The sequence below is a fragment of the Lissotriton vulgaris genome, chromosome 1_1, assembly GCF_964263255.1.
Source record: "Lissotriton vulgaris chromosome 1_1, aLisVul1.2, whole genome shotgun sequence".
Lineage (NCBI taxonomy): Eukaryota > Metazoa > Chordata > Amphibia > Caudata > Salamandridae > Lissotriton > Lissotriton vulgaris.
Genome location: NC_141685.1, coordinates 956,020,426 through 956,032,594, shown reverse-complemented (window position 1 = coordinate 956,032,594; position 12,169 = coordinate 956,020,426).

Sequence of the window (12,169 nt, the reverse complement as noted above, 5' to 3'; positions counted from 1 at the left end):
CATGCAGTAACTTTCTCCACATTCGTTTTTATGTGTGATGTAATAATTAGTGAAACAGTTTCAGTTTCTGAATGTTAAGCCTTTTTTTCAGGTTAAACATCAATGATGTAGTATGTCACCCTGGAATTACTCCGCGCACTGATGCACTTAACGAGCTCGTAGGCCAGAAGGAATTAATGCTAATTTGAAGGCAGCCTGCAGGAAAATTCTTACACAATGACACACATGGTGCAGGCTACAAATATCTCACAAGCCACTCACGGAGAGCAGAAAACCCTATCTAGGTGGTAGCCCTGGAAACAATAGCTCCATTTTTACTTTTCATATTTTTGCTACCAATTATACATTTATTTGGCTACTTCATTTCAAACTAACATGAAGCTTTTTGTCCACTTAAAAGAAGAACACACAAGGCTAAACGGGTGGTTAATCTAATTAATTTAGATAAAAGAATAAACAGCCCAGTTATAAAACCTTAAGTCTAAAAGGATTTTATCAAACACGTATCCATGTCTTATACATAAAAGGTTCAGTCGCAAAAGTCTGACGTTTGAAACATTTTTCCCCCACAGGCACCATCTGTGCGTCCACATCAAAGCAACAATCAGCCTCCCTCCCACTGGCATCTGAAGCTTCCCCCAGCATGCGCTCTGCCTCAGGCAGGCATTTCTCCTCCCCTAATTATTCACTTTACTTCCTCTTCTCCCCCCCCCCCCCCCCCCCCACAGCAATGCCAAGAGCTTACAGTAGCCAAGATAACTACAGTATTTGGAAAGAGCTCCGAGCTTTAACACTACTCAGGCTTCAGAGCAACGCGTTTCTCTCTGTCTGGTGAAGTGTGTAACCATTGCACAGCGGCTAGCACTGACATGCATATTATAGCTATTGTTAAAATGTGGTAATGAGTGTTTCTAGAGTGCTAAGAAGAGAGGTCACTGCACAGGGAATGACAGTGTGAAACACACCAGCATCTAGCCAAGCACATGATAATGGGGGGTACGTTTATTGTGCCTTTTCTACTTTTTTAAAAATCTTTCTCACTCTTGGTATTTCACTCCCCTTTTGACTTCTTCACTCGAATTTCTTGCTTTCATCTTATCGTCTTTCTTTCCTTTCCTCTCGCCCTCTTCTCTCTCCTTCTCTATTCTCCGCCTCTTTATCTTTTGCCATTTCATATATACGAAAAATGCACCGACATGAACAATTTCATAACCGTATCGCGTTTCACATCGAGCCTGTGGTTTCTTCCACTGTAACAAAGAGATGTTCCTGCCATTACCCAATTTAATGAGACTTCATTTATCACCCTCGTCTGGATGAAAGGCCGACATGCCGTGCAGAGCTCGGACCCGGGTCTGCAGGTCGCACCAAATGCCCTAATCTATTGCTTAACTCGCCGAGCCGCCCAGAAATAAACGAGTTACCACTGGCCTTCAAAAATATTCATTTTATTTCTGGCATTTGAAACAGACTGAGTTACTTCGGCCCTCAAAAAGTAATTTAACTTCCAAACGTAATCAAGCTCTGACTGGTCTTTACCAGCACTCAAGTTATTTCAGACTTTTATATTTTAGTCACTTATGTCCTCTGGGCAGAAATTTTTTTTGTCTGCCCTTTGTCAAAGTATTTACTTTCTTCCGGCCTCTCTCTATCTATCTATCTATCTATCTATCTATCTATCTATCTATCTATCTATCTATCTATCTATCTATCTATCTATCTATCTATCTATCTATCTATCTATCTATCTATCTATCTATCGCCCTCTCTCTATCTATCTATGGCCCTCACTCTATCTATCTATGGCCCTCGCTCTATCTATCTATGGCCCTCACTCTATCTATCTATCTATGGCCCTCACTCTATCTATCTATCTATGGCCCTCACTCTATCTATCTATCTATGGCCCTCACTCTATCTATCTATCTATGGCCCTCACTCTATCTATCTATGGCCCTCACTCTATCTATCTATGGCCCTCACTCTATCTATCTAGGCCCTCACTCTATCTATCTATGGCCCTAACTCTATCTATCTATGGCCCTCACTCTATCTATCTAGGCCCTCACTCTATCTATCTATGGCCCTCACTCTATCTATCTATGGCCCTCACTCTATCTATATATGGCCCTCACTCTATCTATCTATCTATGGCCCTCACTCTATCTATCTATCTATCTATGGCCCTCACTCTATCTATCTAACTATCTATGGCCCTCACTCTATCTATCTATCTATCTATGACCCTCACTCTATCTATCTATCTATGGCCCTCACTCTATCTATCGCATCACCACAGCATCACTCGGGGGTACCACAGCATCACTCGGGGGCACCACAGCATCACTCGGGGGCACCACAGCATCACTCGGGGGCACCACAGCATCACTCGGGGGCACCACAGCATCACTCGGGGGCACCACAGCATCGCTCGGGGGCACCACAACATCACTCGGGGCACCACAACATCAATCTGTGCAACCATTCAACAACAACAGGTTCAAATATGTTCTCTCAATGTTTCAAGCTTTATTACAAACGTCACAAAAAGATGTTAATATTTGACTTCTGTTCTTGGATTTTCGTCACAATAAAATACACTGAACATAATCTTAACAAAAGTTTAAGCTATTCCCATTATAAATTACAATAACTTTTATTTAAGTATTAATTATTTCAAAAAATTAAAAGCCATTGTTATTTGTAATATCAATACATCTAAGTCACGTAAATACAACACATATTGCATTACAAATGCTATAGGTGTCACATTTGCGAAAGTTAAAACTATTGACATTGTAAACGACAAAGTTACTAATTTCGCTATTTTCAAAACCAACACATAAATAAAAAAAAGTCATTTACAATACCAATAGCTCAAACTTTCCTAATGCGAGACCTATTGCACATCCACTGCCACATCCACCACACCCACCACCACCACATCCACCACACCCACCACCACTACATCCACCACCACCACCGCATCCACCACCACCACCGCATCCACCACCACCACCGCATCCACCACCACCGCATCCACCACCACCGCATCCACCACCGCATCCACCATCACCACCACATCCACCATCACATCCACCATCACCAACACATCCACCATCACATCCACCGCCACATCCCCCATCACCACATCCCCCATCACCACATCCACCACCACCGCATCCACCACCACCACCGCATCCACCACCACATCCACCACCACCACCGCATCCACCACCACATCCATCACCACCACCGCATCCACCACCACCGCATCCACCACCACTGCATCCACTATCACCACATCCACCACATCCACCACCACATCCACCACCACATCCACCACCACCGCCACCGCATCCACCACCACACCACTACCACATCCACCGCATCCACCACCACCACAACCCCCACACCCACCACCACTACATCCACCACCACATCCACCACCCCATCCACCACCACCACCGCATCCACTGCCACCACCGCATCCACCATCACCACATCCACCGCATCCACCACCACATCCACCATCACCACCACATCCACCATCACCACCACATCCACCATCACCACCACCATCACATCCACCACCACATCCACCACCACATCCACCACCACATCCACCACCACCGCATCCACCACCACACCACTACAACCACCACTACCACCACCACCGCATCCACCGCATCCACCATCACCACATCCACCGCATCCACCACCACAACCACCGCATCCACCACCGCATCCACCATCACCACCACATCCACCATCACCACCACATCCACCATGACATCCACCACCGCATCCACCACCACCACCATCACATCCACCACCACCACATCCACCATCACAACCACCACCCCATCCACTGCCACCACCCCATCCACTGCCACCACCGCATCCACCACCACTGCATCCACCACCGCATCCACTGCCATCATCACCACATCCACCGCATCCACCATCACCGCATCCACCACCACATCCACCATCACCACCACATCCACCATCACCACCACATCCACCACCACATCCACCATCACCACCACATCCACCACCATATCCACCACCACATCCACCACCGCATCCACCACCGCATCCAACACCGCATCCACCACCACATCCACCACTTCCACCACCACCGCATCCATCACCACCACATCCACCACCACATCCACCACTTCCACCACCACCGCATCCATCACCACCACATTCACATCCACCACCACATTCACATCCACCACCACCGCATCCACCGCATCCACCACCACCGCATCCACCACCACCGCATCCACCACCACCACATCCACCATCACCTCCACATCCACCATCACCTCCACATCCACCATCACCTCCACATCCACCATCACCTCCACATCCACCATCACCTCCACCATCACCTCCACATCCACCATCACCTCCACATCCACCATCACCTCCACATCCACCATCACCTCCACATCCACCATCACCTCCACATCCACATCCACCACCACATCCACCACCACATCCACATCCACGCCACATCCACATCCACCACCACATCCACCACCACATCCACCACCACATCCACCATCACCTCCACAATCACCTCCACATCCACAATCACCTCCACATCCACAATCACCTCCACATCCACCATCACCTCCACATCCACCATCACCTCCACATCCACCACCACATCCACCACCATATCCACCACCACCGCCGCATCCACCACCACCGCCACATCTACCGCCACCGCCACATCTACCGCCACATCCACCGCCACATCCACCGCCACATCCACCGCCACCGCCACATCCACCACCGCCACATCCACCATCACCTCCACCTCCACATCCACCATCACCTCCACATCCACCTCCACATCCACCATCACCTCCACATCCACCATCACCTCCACATCCACCATCACCTCCACATCCACCATCACCTCCACATCCACCATCACCTCCACATCCACATCCACCACCACATCCACCACATCCACCACCACATCCACCTCCACCTCCACCATCACCTCCACCTCCACATCCACCTCCACCGCCACATCCACATCCACCGCCACATCCACATCCACATCCACCGCCACATCCAACACCACCGCCACATCCACCACCACTGCCACATCCACCACCACCGCCACATCCACCACCACCGCCACATCTACCACATCCACCATCACCACCACATCGACCATCACCACCACATCCACCATCACCACCACATCCACCATCACCACCACATCCACCATCACCACCACATCCACCACCACATCCACAACCACATCCACATCTACCACATCCACATCCACCACCACATCCGCATCCACCACCACCGCATCCACCCCCACCGCATCCACCACCACCGCATCCACCACCACCGCATCCACCACCACCACCACATCCACCACCGCATCCACCACCACCACCGCATCCACCACCACCACCGCATCCACCACCACCACCGCATCCACCACCACCACATCCACCACCATCACATCCACCACCATCACATCCACCACCAACACATCCACCACCATCACATCCACCACCACCACCATCACCCCCACCATATCCCCCAGATCCACCACCACCACATCTATGTGTGTGTGTGTGTAGGTGCAAATGCAATGTTCTTGGATTTTCGTCACAATAAAATACACTGAACATAATCTTCCCAAAAGTTATTTACAAACGTTTAAGCTATTGCCATTATAAATTACAATAACTTTTATTTAAGTATTAATTATTTACAAAATTAAAAGCCATTGTTATATCAAGACATCTAAGTCACGTAAATACAACACACTTTGCATTACAAATGCTATAGGTGTCACATTTGTATAAGTTAAAACTATTGACATTGTAACTGACAAAGCTATTAATTTTGCTACTTTCAAAACCAACACATAAATAAAAAAAGTGCCATTTACAATACCAGTAGCTCAAACTTTCCTAATGCGAGACCTATTGCATTTCCAATGCTTGTTGGTATACTGCATCCAGTTATCAAACCAAATTACAGTATGATAACCATATTCACCTTCCATATAGGCTGCAGGTGTTTTGTACTTATGAAGTAATTTACCACCACGTGTCTCAATTTTCTTGTCAGGTTTAAAATAATTTTTCACCTTTTGAAACCATGTAGGCTTTTTTTTATAATCATCCCAATAACTCATGTTTGTATTTTAATGCTGTTTTATCAAAAGCTATAAATATTATAATTTTATTTGTAACTCTAAACAACTGTTTTTATCTAATATTGTATTAATTAAATAATTAATGTCCTTACTTTAATCACCTTTGTTGCTATTATCCTAATCAGGGTATCTGTTGCTGTATTATTCACTATTAATAGTGGTAAACATCAAAAATAATTTTAAAATTAAAAAATGAAGCTCTGAGCACTATTAGCGTGGAAAAATAAATTCTGGCAAAAGGTAAACAATGTGTTTGAGTGTTTTGACCAATCAGCGTGTGTTTATTATATTGCTCAGCCAACCAAAATGTCTGCCAGAGCCTTAACCAATCCGGTTGCGGCCCTTCTATGTCACTGGCCCAATCACGAAGCCTCACTCAATAGCTCACAAGCCTTCCTTCACCAAGTCACAGCCTAACAACATTGACACTGAAATCTAAGCCTGCTTCTTAATTTTGCAAATCCCCAAGCAGCAGGCACAAGTGTAGCGTAATACACAAAAAAAAAATAATAAATAAATAAAAAATAAACAACCTCGAGGCTCACGAAGCCTCAACCAATGAGGTCGCGACCCTTGTGTGACGCTACGCGTCAACAACCAATGGGTGCACGACCAACCTTTCCAGGATGCGCTGGGAGCCAATCAGGGATGTGCGCGTCACCAACCAATGGGTGCGCGACCCGGTTCTGTCACGTGGAACAAAGGGCGTCTCCTTCTACAACTACAGCAGTCAATTTCTTTCACACGCGTTCTTCTTTCAATGCGATGCGCGCAACACTAAGCGCAGCTCACGATGCTTCGCTCAAATCTTTAATTAACAAAGCATACACAGAGGCCTCACCGGAGCCTCACCAGTGAAACGCGGCTCTCGTGATTTGCACGAAGCGCTTCATCCAATTAGAGCGCAGCACTGCCTCTGACGCGACGCATCAGCACCCAATGAATGCGCGGTCTCGCTATGACACGACGGAGCGTTTAACCAATACCAGCGCGGCGGCTGACGTGCTGATAGCTCTTTCACTCGCTCCAGCCCCCCTCCTTCACAAAATGCTCGCGCGACACAGATTTCATTCATAAAATGACCAAACTCAGCGAGGAATGTTCTATTTAAATAATGAGCAAAACAACGAGCAAAAGCATAAGGTAGGCGGTGTGTGAACTAAAAGGAAAGCACGTATAAACTAAAAGGAAAGCACATCAATCAACAGGGAATCTGGGGATAGGGTCGAGCCCACAAAACTACACTACTAATCAGATCACTATTTTCTAAAATAGTGCAATTTAAGAGAAAAAGAATAGGATGAAATGTTGATCACGCTTCGACCAATGGGAGCGCTTGCTCTGACACTCCAGGGATATAAACCAATCAAAGCGCGGCAGGCTCTGACGCATGCAGCAGCTGTGGCTGCAGGCTTTCTCCCCCACACGCTTTTACTCCTTAAACAGCCCCTCCCTTACAAATTTCGATCGGGGCACTTTTTAAAGGATTTTAATAGCACACAATGCTTCTAAATGCATTTAAATAGCGCAAAACACTTTACAATACTCTAAAATAGCGTGCTCTTTACCATAAGGCTCAAAAAACGTTTCCAATCATTTTATAAAAAAGCAATTAATAACAACATTAAAAACAAACCATTTGTCTGCTTCTCTAACAAAGAGATAGTTTTAAACATTCATTCAAGTATTCTCAGTGTGGAATAGACGACGCTATTCTCACAGAATATTTTCAAATGCTAATAGAGTAATTCTTACCCTACTCTTCAGTTTACAAACCATTCACACACTTTCAAACAAGAAAACCCTGATCATACACACACGAGATCTTGGCAGGACTTGAACCAACCACAGAAAACGTCAGGCATTGATAAGAAATAGACGACGCTATCTCACCCTTCACTCAAGCTTGGATAAATCCTACTACTCTCTTCACAGAAAGCTTTATAATAGGCTCACCAGGTCCCTCTGCTTAATGCTACAATTTCATAGGCAATCCTCACTATACATTTAACCATGCAATCTAAGGTCCCTAAACTTGTGTTGTATGTCCACAACACGTGATATATTCTATACCACAATTTTGAAACAGACAAATGCACTGTGTAACTCTTCTAGTCACACTACCTTGCCGGCAATTAACCAGGAATCTTTCACACTACTGGAAAGATTCCTTAAGACTACATATAGCAATCTGACATAATCAAAAAAAACTTAACAGTTGTTAAACATCAATCCTATGTCTATACCAACATATATGTAACATGCATGTCAAAAACAACATATAACCATCCTCTGCTACCAAATTGTTGCAGCCCAGTAACTAAAATTCTTTATAAAATATGACATAATCAACTATCACACTTACCAATCAATACCAGGCCCATAAAAACATAGAGAGTGAGGTGAATGGATCATTATGTTGTATGACTTTAAGCAATAAACTATCTACAATAAACAAGACCAGCTTGTCATTTTGAAAAGTGTATTTGTTAAAATTCATAATTGAAAAATCTTTATTAACTCTCTTTATTAAAATCAAGCATTTAGTTTTATTAATTCAAGTCACATAATCATAGGCACAATGTAAGCTGTCAAGTTAGAATTGATCAAAATGATGAACTTAAGAAATCAAATCATTTTCTCTAAGTTAGTTTTCTAATCTGAAAGAGAAACAAATATTGAACAGTTGAATGCTTACAATAATCCCAAGGCAATCCGACAGCGCTTCGCCCCTCTGGAAAAGACAGTCCCAAACCCTTCGAGAGAGCCAATTTTATATCATTTTTCGCTCTCAAAACTAACTAAATGTAATATTTTAGAAAAGTTCAGCACTATGATTGGATGATGGCTGTCAGGCCACCTCAGCTATCAGTCCAGAGAATATGCGCGCCACTATGCCATTGTCCATAGAGTGACATCAGCTTCCGAGGTTTTGCAACAAAAAGTTGCCAATCTGACTTCCACCTAAAGCTCGGCAAATTCATGCCTGTCACTTCCTCGGCCTTGAATAGGAACATCCAGAGCAGTCCATGGAAACAAGCTCCATTGTTAGAGCCTCTTTTTTTTTTAATAAGTCAGAGCCACAAGAAGTAAGTTCAATAAACTCTTGCATGGAAAGATTCCAAAGTGTACGCTTGGCTCCAGCTTCTGCTCAGTTCAGGCCGACCAACTTTTCTCCAAAAGCAAAGACTAGGCCTCATCTCACTCTTGAGCTAATATTTAAATAAACACAAAAAGAGTGATTAATTCAAGTAAAGTAAACCCTTCTGTACCACCCAGTCCCTTGCTAATTATTAATTAACCCACTGATAAAAAGACATTTAGCAAAAGCAAACATTTAAAGCAGCACATAAAATATCCACTATTCTTCATGTAATCCAGCTTTATGATTCTGAAAGAATAAAAAGATAATTAAATGATACACAGACAGACAAACACAACATAGGACATACATGTAAGCACATATAAAAAGCACATGCCATGAATGATCAGCTGCATATTAATAGTGACAAAGACAATAGGACAGACATAACAAACATGACAATATTAATAATGTGTTACAAAAACAGACTTGCAAAAGCAACAAGAGCACATGTAATTAGTTTCCCGCGTGTATATGTGTGGTGCAAACTTAATCTAGGTTGAATTAATTAAACAAATCATGCAACAGCTCATTAATTGCTTTAGTTCATGTTATGGGGAATTGAATCCACAAGTCAGAATAAAATATTTTATTGCCCGCTTCATCAGTTGCTCTCATAAAAAAAAAGACTACATTTCCCAGAAGTCCATATAAACCGGAAGTACGGCCCAACGGCATAATTACATACCGCGGTTCACTTTTGGCTACGTGCACGGATTTCGTGAATGCTGAGTGAAGGTAAGAGGTTTTGTATGAATAAGGCATAGAGGTTTGCGGAAGAGGATTAGTATCTAGAGGGATTGTAAGAGTTTCTTTGTTTGTTTTGCAGCTTGATGGTCCTGACGAGAACTCCACAAGTGGAAGGAGTTCGAAACGCGTAGACCAATGTTTTGTTTTGCCATAAGAGTACCAGACAAAGTCAACATTGTTAGTTATAGCATTTATTGTTATAAATAGAGTTCTATGGCTTGTTTTCGAAAGGTTTAACGAGTCTAAAAAGGATATTCAGAGTTTTTTTAGGGTGAATGCTGGCAGTACAATGGCTGAATGTGAATGTGGGATGAAAAGAATGTGAAAGTGGAAAGAATGGATGAATGATGAATGTTTAAGGAATTTTTTACTAAATAATAAAGTTTGAGGTGCAATGTGTTAAAGATGTAAAGATTTGCAGAATTTTGATATGTGAAAATATTTAAATAAAGAAACGGATTTATTTCAGACCGAAAAGGTAGTCTATGGCATATGTTGTTGGATTTTCAATATAGGTAGCAGTATTGGCATTTGTGTAGTTCTTTGCTAACATGTTGGTGGGCAATCAAGCATTTCAAGAATTACATATGGGGGCCATTCATTTGAGTTAAGGACAGATCATAAACCATTGGTTGATTTGTTTTCTCCCAAGGGTGCTGGTAAAGCCACGCCTAGATTAGCCAAGTGGTTATATTATTTGCAAGAATTTTCATTTCAGATAAAGTATGTTCCTGGCCCTAATAATGTCAATGCTGATTGTTTGTCGCATTTACCTTGTGTTGTGAGGTGAAGAAATACAAGAAGGTCATAAGGAGGATGAGGATATTGTGGTTGCCTCTTTGTCTGAGTGTGGAAAAGATGCTATTCAAGAAGATGAGTGGTTAGCTATGAATCCTCCAATAGTGTTATGAAGACTATTAAGGAGTGTTTATCTGTGGGTTGGTCAAGGGACCGGCAGAAGATGGTTATGTTGGATGAGTACAAAACGATTTGGGATGAATTGACTTGGTTGGATAGTAAATTGCAAAGGTGTGAAAGGTTGGTGGTCCCTGAAGAGCTAAGAGATCAGGTAGTAGATTTGTTACATGATGGTCATGGTGGCATGTCTGGGATGAAAAGAAAGGCGAGAGCGCATTTCTGGTGGCCAGGCATGGACCGTATGATTGAGAGGAGAGTGAGAAGTTGTTTGCCATGTGCTAGGTGTAATAAAACTCATAAATCCCAAGAGATGTCGATTACCCCTGTGAAGATTCCAGATGGGCCATAGAAGAAGCTAGGAACGGATATTTGTGGCCCGTTTGTTCTGAAAGGATGTATAGGTAAGTATGCCTTGGTGTTAATGGATTCTTTTTCTAAGTGGCCTCAGGTTAAGTTTGTAAGTTGCGTGAATACCAATGCTGCGGTGGAGTTTTTAACTGAAGTATTTATGCATGAAGGATGGCCGAAGGAGATAGTTACTTACAATGGTCCTCAGTTTGTGTCTAGTCAGATGATGGAGTTTTTGAAGGTTAATGGGGTTGTGCATCATCGTACAGCACTATGTCATCCTAGGGAGAATGGTTTGATTAAGAGGTTAGTTAGACCTGGCATCTTTGGCGTGGTTTCCCCCTATATTTTTGCCTCTACCGCCTGTATTTTTTTTTTTTTTACTTTATTGTGCAAAACAATATCATTACAAGTATGGGCCTACAACCACAGGGGCCGGCCGCTAGTACATGTAAAGCAGTTATATGACCTCACACAGCAGCGACTGATCCCTTAGAGGTCCAGCAGAGTACAGGATACATATCTCAGCAACACAGTATGTAGTCAGGATAAAGATATTTTTAATTTTTAGAAAAAGAACAAAAAGAAAAAGAGAAAAACAAAACTTAAGGCGAAAAGCATTTTAGATTATTTCGGGCTCCGATGGGGGGGACCTGCAGTATCGGACAGAGAATCAGGAGGGAAATAGAGATGACCAGGGGGGGGGGATGCAGTGAGGAAGTCTAACAATCAGGAAAAAAAGAGTAAATTATTTCGGGAACCTCAGGATCAGGGGGACAGAGAAATGTCCGGAGTGTCTT